Here is a 16110-nt window from a genome sequence, read left to right as displayed (position 1 = left end):
ATGTGTATGTATATATGTATATATATGAATACATGTATATATATATGTATGTATGTATATGTATATATACACACATACATACATACACACGCACATATATATACACACACACATACACACACATATATATGGTGACTATATATGCATACATATACATATGTATATGTATACGTATACATATACATATGTATATGTATATGTACATATATAGTCCCTGGAGCATATGGTACAGCTAGTGAAGCAAGACATATACAGTTTCTAACATGATTAACATGAGTACAGAAATTGAATAACTTATGACTGTGTCCTATTCTACTATTCTACCTCTATACTATTCTACAGTATAATGTAAGATTTCATATAACTTTATGGGAAAAAGGTAGTGACACAGAGTTTCTTTTTTTTTAATTGGGAGTATTTTATTGCTACTCACAGGGAAATAGTATGTTTTTATGCATTATATTTTGAACTTATGATCTGAGAAAGTCAACATATATATTCATCTAGGTGACATCATCTTTCCAAAAGTAACGTGCTATCAGATAATTTGACTTCAGTTTTTATAGGATGTGTGACTGTCATTTGAAAAAACAGAAGCATTTCAAGTAGATGGAATACATTCCACCTGTTTTAAGTTAGGCCTAAAGAAACCCTGAGATATTTGAAAAAGATTATAATAACTGTTTTAAATTGTTAGTTTTTCTTTGAGGAACCTGTTTGTAGGTTTTCAACTTCCTGATTTTTCATAAAGGCAAGCACAAGTGATATGAAGTAAACCTATCCTTTCCTGTCAAATAAAAAAAAAGGTCAAAATTCTTCATGAATCAAAGACTGTTAACATAAATATAGTGAGATATTCTTTAGTAAAATTCATATTTATAAATTATTCAGTATCCTTCACCATCTAACTTTTAGGAATCTACAGTTTACAGATCTAAAGTTAGTATTCATTTTGGCCATTTTATTGAATTCAAAATTCGTTGGATACCAATGCCTATCAAAATGGTTTTGATTTAAAAATCTATGATTGAAGATATAGTTCTTGCTTTTCAAATTGAGATATAATTCATATACCACAAATTTCACCTATGTAAGGAATATAGTTCAGTGGTTTTTGGAGTGTGCAGCCATCCCCGCTATCTGATTCCAGAAAATTTTTATCACCCCAAAGAGAACCACCCCGTGCATGGAACAGTTATTTCTCGTTCCCTTTTCACCCAGCCCTAATTTAATTTCTGCCTCTGTTAGGTTTACCTGTTCTAGAAATTTCATCAAAGAACTGTGTGATGTGTAACCTGTTGTGTCTGGCTTTTCTCACGTAGCATGATGATCTCAAGGTTCATCCATGTTGTAGCATGTATTGCTGTTTTGTTCCTTTTCGTGGCTGAAGAATATTCCACTGTTAACATGGATTGTTAGCAATGTTGTTTTGCTGTTTGGCAAAAGTCAGCTCATTATTCAAAACTTGAAGAAATAAAGTGTTTAAATCATGACACTTTAGTTCCTTTAGTTATGCTATAATGATAAAAAGCATTTATTACGTTTGGCCAGGTTCAGATCTTTTTGGACTTAGGAGAAATGTCAGAAGCTGTATTTTCTCATGTGTTTCCATCACAAATCCTTTGGAGATTTCTTAAGAAGGCATTCGTAGGATCATAAGGAAGGTTGTCTGAATAAAAGACTGTTTCATGAATAATGAGTTGTCTGTCACTGGAAGTATTTAATCACAGGATATATTACAACTTATCAGATTTTAAAATTTTGAGTTTATAAATATCTTGCCCATTTCTACTGAGCGATATTGTGGAAACAACTGTACCGGAGGGTGTCTAGATTAGGAAATGCACTTCATCATTTCTTCTGACCCAGAGTCTAGGTATTTCTGTTTTTTTTTTAAATCAAAATGATGATTTGCCACAATTCTACAAAAGTCAGAACACAAATGTAATATGAAATGTTAAAACAGTATTCCCCTTTCCACATTTATAAATATATTTACTCTATGTATGGCCTCCCTTATGAGGTAGACCCAGAGACAGACAGACAGGAAGACATACAGACTTACACACACACATACACATGGAAATTTGTTCCTCCCTTGTCTCCTCCTTCCCAGGCAAGGATCCAAATTGCCTGGATCCTGTGGATGGGCCCTGCATTAATGCCATGAGAAGTCCACACTTCTCAGTGGTGAAGGTATGGAGGCCATCTTTGGTGTATTCAAAGCTGGCCTCTTGACATAGCATTCTGTACAACTCAACCTTGAGTTAGGTCTGCCTTTACTAACCTCACATCCTAAATATTTGGGCTTGTAGATACCAAGATATTTCCATGTGTCTGTCAGAGATATTTTTATTCATGCACAATTACCTTCTGCTGTCATTGTTCGATGCAGTGTAACTTAAATATGTCCTGATCTCACATCCTGCCTTCCCTTCCTTTTTTGACATCTCCATACAAAAGCTCTATTCTGTTCCACAGAGAGCTGATATAATGGAGGTCATAACAGTAAAGTTTATTTCTACCACGTTAAATTCTAATGTGAAGTTTGTCCCTACAAAAGTTTATATTGCAATTTGTAGTTGCAGTATTTTTGATGAGGTCACCAACAGAGAAGGGATGCGCTAAAGACTGCGTTAGAAAAAGGAATTTGAACTCTTTGCTTTCAGTCATAAGCCCCTTGAAAGTGAGTTTACAGAAATCATAAATTTCTTCTGAAAAACGAGTGATGCATGTAACACTGTTGGCTCATCGGGTGTTACAGAGTTTTTTGGTCCAGTTTCGTGTGTAGCATTTAAAAGCAATACATTCTTGAAAAGGGATAAAAGGGACAGGCAAACAAACTTCAGAGCTTTGCAAACTAGGTTAGTCCAAAATTGACACAGACCAGGTTTTCAGCCTCGAGCATTTTTTAATGATCAAGTTATATAAACTCCAGAAAATACTGTTAGAGTGGGTAATGGAAACACTGACTTTTAATTTAGAGTTGACTTCACTTCAGTAATGTTATTGTTCCTTGACCATTTGGAGTTTCGATTACACCATCAGAGTTGTAAACACAAACCCAGCTAGTTTGATATCCCACATTTGAAGGGTAGCCCTTTTTTGGCATCTGTAGACACAAAGCAGCAAAATTTCAAACAAAAAGACACAACGTGTCTTGGCCAGCATTGCTGTGCATTGTGAATGCTTTCTCTCTGCTCAAGACATTGGTAAATGAAAATGCAATAGCCCACACAGGTCAGATTTCCCAATCATATTCAAATTCAAGACCACCATGTGCTCATTTATATGTGTTTAATTTTGTTTTCCTACCTATTCCTTTCCCCATTTGAAACTCATATACTCTTACCCTCATTATAGCAAAAGCTCCCAGGATCCCTCAGGAATCTAAGACACATGTCTGGGGGACAACAGTAGCATTTATAAATATTGAGTCATTGAAAGTTCTCGTTCCCCTAGAGCCCTGTGAATATTAACTGGCAGTAGTAAAGAGTTTTTCAAACCAGCCTATTTAGTTTCTGACTAGCTGGCAGGTTTGTTAAAGGTGCCATTGTGCAGACCTGAAACGTAACCCCCACACCCCCTCTTTCTCTCTCTTTCTTCATTTCCAAAATGTTGCTTATAGGTAAGTGAGGAAATCTATGGGGCAGGGGTGGGGGAACCCGTGTAAATTTTCCTTAAACATGTGTTGTGCCGCTTACTAAAATATTTTCATTCCATCAAACCTATATTATTTAAATAAATGTAAACCCGGTTTCAATTATGTCATTACAGATTCCATAGAAGTAGTTTGTTTGACTCACTGGTGGATGTGTGGCAACATTAGTGAAATTTCAAGGCCAGTCTGGCTTCTTGTGCGGTGCTAAAGCGCGTTATTGATTGGAAGGACGTTTTGAGTTTGAAACTCTGAAGGAGAAATCAGTGGTGATAATAAGTGCTATTTGTAGAGCGTCTACTAACTGGTACGCCCCAAGGATCATTACGTTCCCTTTCTAATTAATGATTCCTTTTTCTTGTCACAGATGAGCCCGGATATCCTTAAGTAGGGCACTCCATACTCATGGCCCTGGTCCGTTCTCTGAGCAAATCTTTAGGGTAGGTTAGGGTCTGCAGATGGCCAGCTGTGCATTGCCTATGGGCACCCCCTGAAGAGTTGAGTGGGAGCTGCCATCCACTCCAGGTTCTGAGAGCCAGGCTGGAGTAAGCCGGATGCAGGGGATCATTTTATTGCCACAAAGAGGCAGTCTGCTGGCCAAGCCTTGCCCCGGTGGGGCTGTGCCTTTTATGAGCCATCTGCCCCAAGATGGTGCCTTTCTTTTGTATACATGCGGTGTCTGTCTGCTGGTGGCGCTGAGGTAGGGATGAGGCTAATGATGGATGAGACAGGGGTGAGGAGTGAGGGTAGCATTGAGCGTGACGGTGAAGAAATGAGCAAGTGAGTCATCCACGCTGCCACACGTCTGTACTGGGATCTGAGCACTGACCTGCCTGGCTTTCCACTTTCTTTCCTTCTTTTTTTTTTTTTTTTTTTTTTCTTAACGTGTATATGTTTACTTGGGGAGGGCAGGGGTAGAGAGAAGGAGAGAGAGAATCCCAAACAGGCTTCATGCCGCCAACACAGAGCCCGATGTGGGGCTCAAACTCGGGAACTGTGAGATCGTGGCCTGAGCCAAAGCCAAGAGTTGGACGCTTAACCGACTGAGCCACCAAGGTGCCCCAACCATCTCTCCTTCTATTTGGGAAACTCCTGATTCCCCATCTATTTAGGATTGTGTCCTCCATCGCACTTTCTAGGACTTCGGAGTAGTCCAGTTTCAAGGGATTTACATATGTTTCTGGTATGTCCTCATAATATTTCCTTTGCTTTATTAGATTGCAGCATTCAGTTAGAGTCTTTCCTCCTGAATGACAGAGGATCAGATCAACTACTTTCTCCCTCTTTTGGGGCAGAGTGGGGGAGCATCTAGAGTTCTGATTTTCCACACTAAGAGCACAGGAAACTAGGCCTAGAAGCCCATTGACCAAGAGGTTATTATAGGCCTTAATAGTACTTTATCCTGATGCTCGTCTCTCCCAAAACATGAGGGTCTCCGTGCTGAGACCCAATATATGAAACATTAACATGGGACAAGAACACTGAGGGACAGATGTGGGCCTGGCAGTTCGGCATCTCATCGGATGGGGTGGGTGCATGGAGTGAGCCATTCTTATAGACATTCTGATTTCTGGTGCCAATGCTGACTTCGCTCTTGGCACATGTAGACAGAATCATGCTCATCGTTAATCGTGCTAATTGGAGATAGACCCTTAGATTTGCAGTCATCTGATGAGTCCATCCTTGTAGAAGTAACCTCTATGGATAGTCTTTACTTTTTACATTTCACACAGTACTATGGAGGAAAGAGTGAATATTTATGAAGTGGGAGGGAAAATATGTAAAAGGAGACGATCCCTACACTTGCTTTACCAGTAATTTTTGAAGTTACTTTCTGCTGCTTGCTTTCTTTATGTAATTCTTTTTTTTTTAATGTTTATTCATCTTTGAGAGACAGAGAGAGAGAGAGCATGAGCGGGGAAGGGGCAGAGAGAGGGAGACACAGAATCGGAAGCAGGCTCCAGGCTCCGAGCTGTCAGCATAGAGCCTGACACGGGGCTCGAACCCACGAACTGGGAGATCATGACCTGAGCTGAAGTCAGACGCTCAACTGACTGAGCCACCCAGGCGCCCCTCTGCTGCTTGCTTTCTTATTGAAGTTAGCCTGGAGTCGCCAACAGGTGACATCGGGGAGAGACTTGATTCTCCTCCTTCTTCTCTTCTCTCCCCTGACACCTTCGTGAATCGACAAACTGCCCCTCAATACAACAGTTAAAAAAAAACAAAAAAAAAACAAAACTCTGGACCAAGTTCCCTGGTCATTTGTGCCAGGATGAGGGTACTGGTCTAATTTTCTCTTAACTAAAATAGTCTAAAAGCGTCTGGATTGTACATACACCTTACGATTGCATTTATTGTAAGTGCAGTTAGCCTTAGGTGTTATTTCCTTCAGTCCCTGGTAATTGAGGCAGCTTGCTTTTTCCATCCCCCGACATGCTTAGGCACGTGCCAGCCTGTGATAGAGCCTGGCGCTCGTCACTGTGGGCAAGGAAGGCTGTTCCAGTCTAAGACTAATTTATGATCCGTACTCTCTGGATGGGAAGCATTGCTGAAAGAGAACTCTAGCAACCTGAGATTTGATGGCTTCTACTTTCTTGGAATAACGAATGCATTCAGTTTTTACTGCCAAAAGCCAGAATTCTCCAGGCGAGAGGAGGGATTGAGAGGGTAGCACCATGTGGGAGAGAAACCCCATCAGGATGAGAATCTCTTAGGCCAGTACCTTGTTGATACCCTGATTTCTCTTGGACTAATAGTCATGCAGTGACGTTCGGTTTACGTAGTGTTTTTCAAATAGAATATTCGTTTTATTGTGAGAAATATTTGGCATGAGAATTGCGTATACTATTCACTACTGGAGCAGAGGCAGGATCTTACGTGATGGTAGGTAAGTTACTCATCTCTGTGTTTCAGCGTCCTTGCTTGTAAATGTCTGCCATCTCAAGGCCTGTTTGTGGCGGTTGAGTTAATACAGGCAATGCCCTTAGAACAGTGCCCAGCCCATAGCAAGTGCTCATTAGGTATAAGCTATTATTACTGTTGTCACTATCATTAGATAATGATAGCACAGCTATCATGTAGCACAGCTACAAGGTGACAGAAATTTCTCAGAACTGAATCCCACCTCCAAATTATACACAGTCACACGGATGCACCTTCGAAATTATGAAATGTGTGAAACTTACATGGTACCAAATAATTCTATATTCCAATCTTTATCTTAATTGCCTACTAATTCTGTTACATTTGGATTGATGCGACTCTACCCTGTGTGGTCGAAATCATGGCTAATAGGGTGAAATGGTGCTGATTGGAAGGTGGTGTCAATGACACGTGTCTTTAGTGACCCTCCAGCCTCCTTCAGTACTGTTTTTTCCCCCTTTTCTTCAAGAGCACCTCCCCCGTTGAGGGATCCCTGCCCCATGGCTGTACTGCTGGGTCTGGCCTGGACTCGTGAATACATCAGAGCCCTCTCCTCATTCCTTCCCTGCCCTGAAGCTTGTCACCCACCCCATGCCCTCCAGCATAGAGGGATAAATACTAACATATTCACTGTTTACTACCTTTTCTATGTTACAGAATTTTAGACAAGGCAAAGGCTGAAAATGTTAGGAAGAGAAGTGCTAACTTTTTTTTTGTTTTGTTTTGGAAAACTAAACGAGCACTTAACTCATATTATCCCACTTAATTCCTCCTATGTCTCTTAAAACATAGTGGCTCTCGCTACCGTGGATGTGAGGACTAGAGGTGAAGAGTGTCTTCCGTTAGGTCACTCAATTAGTGGCAGAACCAGATTTCAAACTGAGGTCTTTCGGACTCCACAGACCACATCATTTCTAATGTGCTGTGCAGCCTTGTAAGTGTGTGGGGAAAACTTTATGGAGAAATGGGGCTTTGGCTAATTAGATTTTGAGAGATAGATAAGACTAGGACACACACATTTTGGAGGATCTGTTGAGGGAGAGGATAATTAATCAATCGCACTTACTCTAGGTAAAGCATTAATGGTTGGTAGTATGTTTTACTTGGTAAATATTGGTGTTTAAGAATATCTTCACCCCCAAAAGCGAACAATGTGGACTCTACAGAGGCTTCCTGGTTGGGCGCATGGATGTACGTTTGCCACAGGGAATGCGTATTTCCTGGTCCTTCCGGATCTACTGTCCCTGTCTGCCTCACCTCCTGTGGATCCTCTATCAGCTTGCTAACAATGGAGGCCTTCTGGTCTGTGAGCGGTTTTAATCTGTATTTATCAAGCCTGAGAAAATTGGAGTTTTGTTTTGTTTTTTCCTGAAGAGGTAAATCAGTCAATAAATCAAGATTATGTGGGCTGCGTTTCGGTGCACGGACATCTACTTCCCTGAAATGTGAATCTCTGAGATCCTGGGTCCTGAGGCAGTTTCCAGAATGACACATAATACCGTCTGATCTTTTCTTTTGAAGACAACAGTCTTTCAAATATTTGAAGGCAGCTGTGATATCGCATCTAAGTATTTGTTCCAGGTCCATCCTGAGTCCCTCCCCTGTGCTGTCTGCTCAGCTGGTCAGCGTCTTGTGTGGCTGATCGGATAAGAAAGCGTCAATGTCTTATCAGGTGGGGAAACTGTGGTTTCAGTTTCCAGAAACTGGTAACAGACCTCACAGGGCTGTGACTTTCCTTGTTCTCGAAACTGTCCTTTTTTCCCATCAGCTAAACTTATGGGTCTGTCATGGATTGTATATTTGCCATGTAGATCTTTTCTCACCTAAAATATCAGATCTATTTCTTGTGAGTCCGACTTCTAATTCCCTTAAGGCAGATGTGCCCCCATCCTTGACTTGGGATTTTGATTCTCCTTGAGTAGAACTCTTTCCTTACCATGCAGCATCCTCCTCTTATCCCTAAATGAAGTAAAATGTGTGTATCTCCTGGCACGCCAGTAAGTCTTATTTTCTTCACCCTTGCTTTGGCCTCACCGTATCTCACACCCAGCTGCTTCTTCATCTTTTTTTAAAAATAACATCTTTTTATCCCTTTCTAAGTTCTAAGTTTTGCTCTAAATCAGTATTGGTAATAGCTTTAATGTACAACTGCCCCTTATGGGCCAGGCATCGTTTTTGTGTAATAATCTCAATATCGCATAGTTCTGCAAGGTACTTACTGTTTTACTCACTTGCGGTTTAAGAGGCTGAACAGCAACAGAAGAGATAGGTTCTGATTGGTTAAAAAGTGACAAATGTGACTTGCAGGCTCACAAGGATGGTGTTGGCTCCCTGGGGCCCATGGTGTGTGTGCGCACGCGCACACACCACAGGTCAATTGTGCCTCTCTAAGGAGAGGGAGGGGAAGAGCTACAGACAAGGCAGAAAGATGACCTCACCAGCTTTACTTCTCCCGTCTCCATGGGTGTCCTTTCTGCCCCCCCACTGGCCAGTCCTGCAAGCTTCCAATTCCCCATCTGTACCTTTGCTGTAGTTGTTCCCCTGGGGGAGTCTTCTTACCCACACCTCCCATCCCATTCCTCTTCCACTGGGCCCACCCTTCAGTGCTGCGCACCTGCTCCAGGAGACCTGGCCGACTGGGTCACGTGCCCTTCTGCTCCCTGAAAGCTCTGCGCATCGTCCATTGATCTTCTTGTGCTGATCATAATCACTGATTGTATATATATTCTCCCATTAGCATGTGATCAAATTGAGGGTAGGGACCATCACATTTTGTTTATTTTTGTGACCTGAGTGCCTACCACAGTGCTCCGTGTGTAGTATACGGCCCGGTAAGTGTTCAAAGAGCAAAGAAATGAGTTAAGAGCAGGGAAAAAGGAAACGAAAATGTGACAAAGATGAGAGGGGACGACTGTCTTGTTTTGTCACCAATTTTCAGGGGACTCCTCCCCATCGAGGTCTGTCGTTAAACCTTTGAGGAGAGCAGCTGTCCCGTACGATGTCCCCTCTCCGCCAGGAACTTGCTCCGCTCTCTCTGTCCCCTATGTGCCTCCTGAAGATCTGACTCTGGTAGTCGTTGCCATTCCCCTCCTTTCAGTTCGGGCGGAAATAGGAGAATGATCCATTCACACGAGCGCTTTTGTTTCTTTTTAAAAACTATATCCCAAACAAAGGAACCTAGTATTGATTTCCTTTGCACAAGGAAATTTGGATTTCCATTTGGATTTGGGGCCATCGAGGATGAACGTAGAGAAGATGATGCTGGAAGTCGCAAGGAGGGGAGAGGAGAAGGGGTACGTGTGCTGTGGCAGGGTGGCCTCATTAATAATTAGGGAAGGAAGAGAAGTCCGCCAAGGATAATAGACATGCCATTCTCCTCCAGCTCATTGCTCCCGCTCTGTGCCCACCGGTCCTTGCCGTAAGATAAATCACAGGGCAGGAAGTTTAAAATGATTTGGGATCGATTGTGTTTGCTTAAATAACAATTTCCCTAGCCTCAGTTTCATGATGCAGCATTTCTAGTGTAAATTATTTACCATAAAAGCACTAAGGCAAGTCTGTGTGGTATGGGAATAAACTTAACCTCAAAGTGATAGACAACATAAAGCTATCAGTGTATGTTTTGAAACTCATGGTATAATGGAAGGATATTTCAAGGGCATAGAACAAGCAGCAAAATTGGGCCAGATATAGTCATGACATTCCAGAAGATATTAATCGTGTGGATGTAAGTTCACTTATTCTTCAGACTTACAAAGTGATCTGTCTTAGGGCTGAGGTATGTGGGTTCATAAATGAATACCATTTCTTCCTATAAACAGAAGTTTAGATTCAGAAAATCCCTCTTGGTTTCACATGTTAAAAGTATATTTCAAGGATGCAGAAGATCAGCAGAGAAGTTGTTAATATAATTTCTCTCTTATGTTCATTTTTAGAGACATCAAAAACATTTCCTGACATCTCTATTGTAGGTTATGGGCATATATAGAATATTATTATCAAAGATACTACTGTAAAATATCTGATAACACTTATCGACAGATGTTTTGCATATTGTTTACCATTTATTTTCTGATAAAAGCATTTGCTTTGCAAATATGTGCATCACATTGATAATTAGGCTTCAAATACTCTTGTTTCGTTACTTTGCATTGTTATTTAGTGATAATCTGTAGGTTTAAGGGAACAATCATTCTCAAGGGCCTCAAACCGTTGTTCAGTAGCAATGCTGTGGAGTAAGATGCGATGGCTGATTTCCAAAAATCCCCATGTGATGATTGCATCTCCCCCACTGCCAACAGGTCACAAAACCCAAGGCAGTCATGACATATAAACCACATGAATCACATCAGGATACAGCACGCACAGATTTCCTTCTTTTTATTTTTGCAGTATCAGAATTTCCTAATTGAGAAATTTGAAACAATGTTACATTGAAATTAGAATAATGACAACCATGATATCTTGCCTTGTCAATTTTGGAAATATTTTCCATAAAGTTGAAACCACAACAACCACAAAGAAAATTAGTTCAAAAAAAATTTTTTTTAATGTTCATTTTTGACAGAGACAGAGTATGAGCGGGGGTGGGGCAGAGAGAGAGGGAGACACAGAATCCGAAGCAGGCTCCAGGCTCTGAACTGTCAGTGCAGAGCCCGACGTGCTCGAACTCACGAGCTGTGAGATCATGACCTGAGCTGAAGTCAGACGCTTAACCTACTGAGCCACCCGGGTGCCCCAAAGAAAATTAGTTTTAAATAATTCAGGTTATTTATAATTCCACGATCCTGTCATGTATTAATTTATTTGCTAAGTGTTTATGAAATCCCTGCTGTGTGCGTTCCTTCTGTTACATGCTTCTGATACAGCAGTAAATAGACACCACAGGCCCTCCTGCCCTTACAGACATTCCAGTCTACAAGTAAAAGGCAAAAGCAGACAAATAAATGAATGACAGTAATAGCCTGGTGTAGGCACTAGTGTATGGCATAAGCTATACAAAGAACGATAGAAATATACATAGTACTTACCTCCTTTGGCCTGGGTGGGAGACTCCCTCGAGGACGTGATGCTGAAACAAAAACCCGAAGGCTGAGTATAATCCCTTCAATCTGTGTCCCTCTGATGGACATCATACCTGGGTCACCTTGATGGAAATCAGAACTTTTTTTTTTTTGCTATGTGTTGTGTTTCCACATTTCTATATAGTCTTTATAAATATCTCACCTCTGGCATAATCTTTCTTCATTGTGATACATAAGAGTGTCCCAAAGTTTTCCTTGGGTGGTTCTGATTTTTGCTGTTCAGTATCGTTGGTGAGCAGTTATACATGAGCAGTTGGTGAGCAACTGTTGTTGGTGAGCAAATCTGTTGTTTATTTCCTGAGGATAAGTTTCCAAGCGTGGATTTCCTAGGTCAAAGAATTTAAATATTATTATTCCTCTTCTTATACTGTAGCATATTGCTTATCAACATACTTGTAAAGCTTTTGGAATGCCACCTGTAAACATAAATAAATGATGAATAGAAAGAAGGATGGATTGATGGATAGATAGGCAAATAAGTGAGTAGAGAGAGAGAGAGGGAGAGAGAGAGAAATTTAAGACTGTCTCATCAACTTTGAAGTCTTGGGACCCCTGAAAGCCTCAGAGAAATCCTCACTCACAGCCTCGTTCTGGCATAGAAATGGCCAAGGAACACATAAAAAAATGCTTAGCAGTAGTCATTAGGGCCATACATATCATACCCACAATGAGATACCACCTTGCAAACACTAGGATGCCTATAATAAAAATGTTAAGACAATAACAAGCATTGGCGAGGCTGTGGATAAATTGGAACCCTCATACATTACTATTACAAGTATAAATGGTGCAGCCACTTTGGAACTCAGTTTTGTGGTTCCTTAAAGTATTAAACAGAATGACGTGGTGATCTGGCAATTCCACTTCTAGGTAGATGCTCAAAGGATTGAAAGCAGGCGTTCAGATACTTATATGTGAGTGTTCATGGCAGCATTATCCATGATAGCCAATGATGAAACAAAATCCAAATGTTCATCAAAGGGTGAATGGATAAACCCAATGTGGGGAGGGGCAACAGGGAATGAGTATTTAATGAGTGTGGGGTGTTCTTTTGGGGTGATGAAAATGTTTTAAAACTAGAGAGAAGTGAGGTTTTCATAACAATGTGAATGTACTAAAGGCTACTGAATTGTTTACTTCCAGATACTTAACCCTATGTATATGAATTTCATCTCCGCAAAGGAGAAAAATAATAAAGAAGTGTGCCATAGTCACTGAAGTCTCCTCAGCATTTGAAGAAAGCATTTTTGCTGCCCTAGTCAGTGTTAAATAACCCAGTGCTTTTTCTTCTTCTTTTTTTTAAATGTTTTACTCATTTATTTTGAGAGAGAGAGAGTGCAAGAAGGGGAGGGGCAGAGAGAGGGAGAGAGAGAATCCCGAGTAGGCTCTACGTTGCCAGCACAGAGCCTGATGTGGGGTTCAAACTCACAAACTGTGACATCATGACCTGAGCCGAAAGCAAGAGTCAGTCACTTGACCTACTGAGTGACCCAGGTGCCCCTAAACCAATGCTTTTTCTAAAAATAATTATTGGTAAAAACAAACATTTTCCCATATGTTTACTATTTATTTTTGTGGAATAGTATTGCTCATATTATTGTTCATATTATTCTCTGTAAATATATTTTACAAGTTTGATTTTTAAAATTGATTTTTGTGGGGTGCCTGGGTGGCTCAGTCGGTTAAGCGTCTGACCTTTGATTTCGGCTCAGGTCATGATCTCATGGTTCGTGAGTTCAAGCCCCACATGGAGCTCTGTGCTGGCAGCACGGAGCCTGCTTGAGATTCTCTCTCTTTCTACCTCTCTCTCTGACCCTCCCCCACTCATACTGTCTCTGTCTCTCTAAAAATAAATAAACTTAAAAAAATTTTTTAAATAAAATAAAATTGATTTTTGTTAGGGTGGTTCAGTCGGTTGAGTGACTCTTGGTTTTGGCTCAGATCACGATCTTGCGGTTCATGAGACTGAGCCCCACGTTGGGGCTCTGTGCTGTCCCCTCCGTGCTTGGGATTTTCTGTCTCCCTGTCTCTCAAAATAAATAAATAAACATTTTTTTTTAAATCCTAATTTTGGTTAACTTTCATTACATTGAGTTTTTTCATTTTAATAATTGCAATCCATTTCTCCTAGCTTTTCTTATCGCTTCAATGCTGTAAATTTACAGAGCTGATATTTATTGTACTCCACTTTTTAATTTTTTTACGTGTTAAACTAGATGCAAGTCTTTAATTCCTCTGGAGTTTACGGTGCATAGAAACCTTGGAGAATGGATTCCGCCCTCCCGCCCCAAATGGATAGTAGGTTTCCCATCACTGTTGATTAAATAGTCCTTTCTTTGATACCAATAGGTGAGCTTTGCTCATGCACAAGGCACTCTTCTCCGAGGCCTGGTGGAAAGGTGGCTTCTTCAGTATCCTGTAGGAGTTCATTTCGTTAATATATCTGCCTCTCCTGCTGCTTCTCTTTCTCCTGCTTTCCACTCCCCATCCCATGTTTCTTTTTATTGTGAAACTTGAAATTCTATTTGGAGGAGATTCTGAATAAGCCTGAAAAACTGAAATGCTAGTAGAAAATGTAGATTCCCCCAAATGCAGATGACCATACCCTGAATTAGCAACTATTGATATGCTCAGTAACCTTCATGTCCAAGTCAGACATCAACTATGTGTGTTTCAATACCAAACCATAAAATTGAGAAAGAGCTTCTGGGAAGGATAAGATTATACCCTATATTTTCAGACTCAGCTCACCTTTAATGTATAGATGTTTTTATCTGTCATCCTTCCATGAATTACATCATTATGAGTAAATACATCTATTTGGGGGAGACAGAAGATAAAGGTAGAAAAGAAATTAAACTTTTTTCTTCTTAGTGTTATCTAGTATAGCCAGTTAATGCGGAAAACCATCTTTGACTTTTTCCAGATGTTACGCATCTGGTCAAGATCTCGACTTTAAATTTGATATGTCTCTGGTGCAATTCTTCAGTTACCTAGGCAGAGGTACAGAAATGTTGCTTTCAGTTTTATAGAGTAAATGCTACTATTTTAAGAGCCATCCAATGTCTCAGTAAACTGGTTCTTTCTGAAGCTATTTCTACTTAATCTTGATTGGAGGAACATTCATGAGAGTGTTTATAGCCCCAGAGCCGAGTCTAAAATTTTCGAGTCCACAACATGATAGAGGGGTGTGCATTTCTTGATTGAATGGAGCTTTCACGGTTGTTACAACAAATAGCTATCAGCTCAGAGGGCAAAGTAACCCCTTATGTAGCTAACATGTACTCATAGAATGTGGTCACTAGAAAGGACCCTTCCATTTAAAGAGGTTCAATCACCAGCACATCCTTGGGATGGAATTATGAGTCCCAAAATTGCAGTGATAGAGCATCTCCGGGTGAGTACTGGAAATGTGTCGGTGGAGGAAAGAAAAGTAGAAGGAAAGGTAGAAAGAGGAAGGGTGATGTAGCATAGCTGTATGAAGCACAAAAGTCTGGTTCTTCTGCCATCATAACTGCCGAGACTGCATGAAGATCAACCGTGAATCCCAAGGAGAGGAGCAATGAGTGAATGAATCCTGTGTGCAGCTCCTGGACCCCCAGTCTTTACATGTCTCCACTCACTCAATGAAAAAGTTGAGAATGCGTTGGGAGAGAATGCCAGTTGTCAGGAGGAAGCTATGGGGAGCAGAAAAAGGGCAGTGAGTCCCAGGGAGAAGCTGTGGCCTGGCAGGGGGGAGATGCCAATCAACAGACAGGCAGAGGGGCAATGGTTGGGTATTTGACCTACCGCACCTACACACGGATGTAGTTTCCTCAGCAGAAGCAGCCCTCCCATTGCAATCCACCAGCCTTGGGCAGGGCCAGGTGGGTGGACTCCCTGTCTAAGAAGATGAGAAGGGCTTGAATCTTTGTGGGAGAAATGAGATAAAAGACATAGGTATCACACACACACACACACACACACACACACACACACACACCCCAGCCTGGGATGTCATTCTTTCTCACTCCTTTTGAGACTCTGTCATTGAACAGAGCATGTGGAAAGAATTCTAACTCAGTTGCAATTTGGGGAATCAGTATAAGCGCACAGTGTAAAGAGCTTGTTGTCTTGCTAAGGTAGTTGATTATAGTCTTTGGTCATAGGTTCTTGGACAAAAAAAAATGTGAATTGTGAGAATCAGGGTGCATACCTGGATGGCTTTTCATGCAGCCCAAACAGTGAGGGGGCTCACCTGAAATTCTGTTTTTAATTACTTTTTAGAGTTTGAAGGTAAGCAATAGTATAAAGACAACCTTTTAGGCTAGAGAATTCTTTTTCTGTTTTGTTTTTGTTTTTTTGTTTTTAATTTTTTTTAATGTTTATTTATTTTTGAGAGAGAGAGACAGAGACAGAGACAGAAACAGAGACAGACCATGAGTAGGCGAGGGGCAGAGAGAGAGA

General features: G+C 40.9%; 1 protein-coding gene across 7 annotated transcripts in view; it reads left to right on the top strand.

Annotated features, from left to right (window-relative positions):
- Window positions 1-16110, top strand: part of LOC106989609 (piezo-type mechanosensitive ion channel component 2) — a 462833-nt gene that overhangs the window by 162426 nt on the left and 284297 nt on the right. The window lies entirely within an intron of this gene.

This window comes from Acinonyx jubatus, chromosome D3, assembly GCF_027475565.1.
Source record: "Acinonyx jubatus isolate Ajub_Pintada_27869175 chromosome D3, VMU_Ajub_asm_v1.0, whole genome shotgun sequence".
Taxonomy (NCBI): Eukaryota; Metazoa; Chordata; class Mammalia; order Carnivora; family Felidae; genus Acinonyx; species Acinonyx jubatus.
This window is presented reverse-complemented; position numbering and strand designations above follow the sequence as displayed.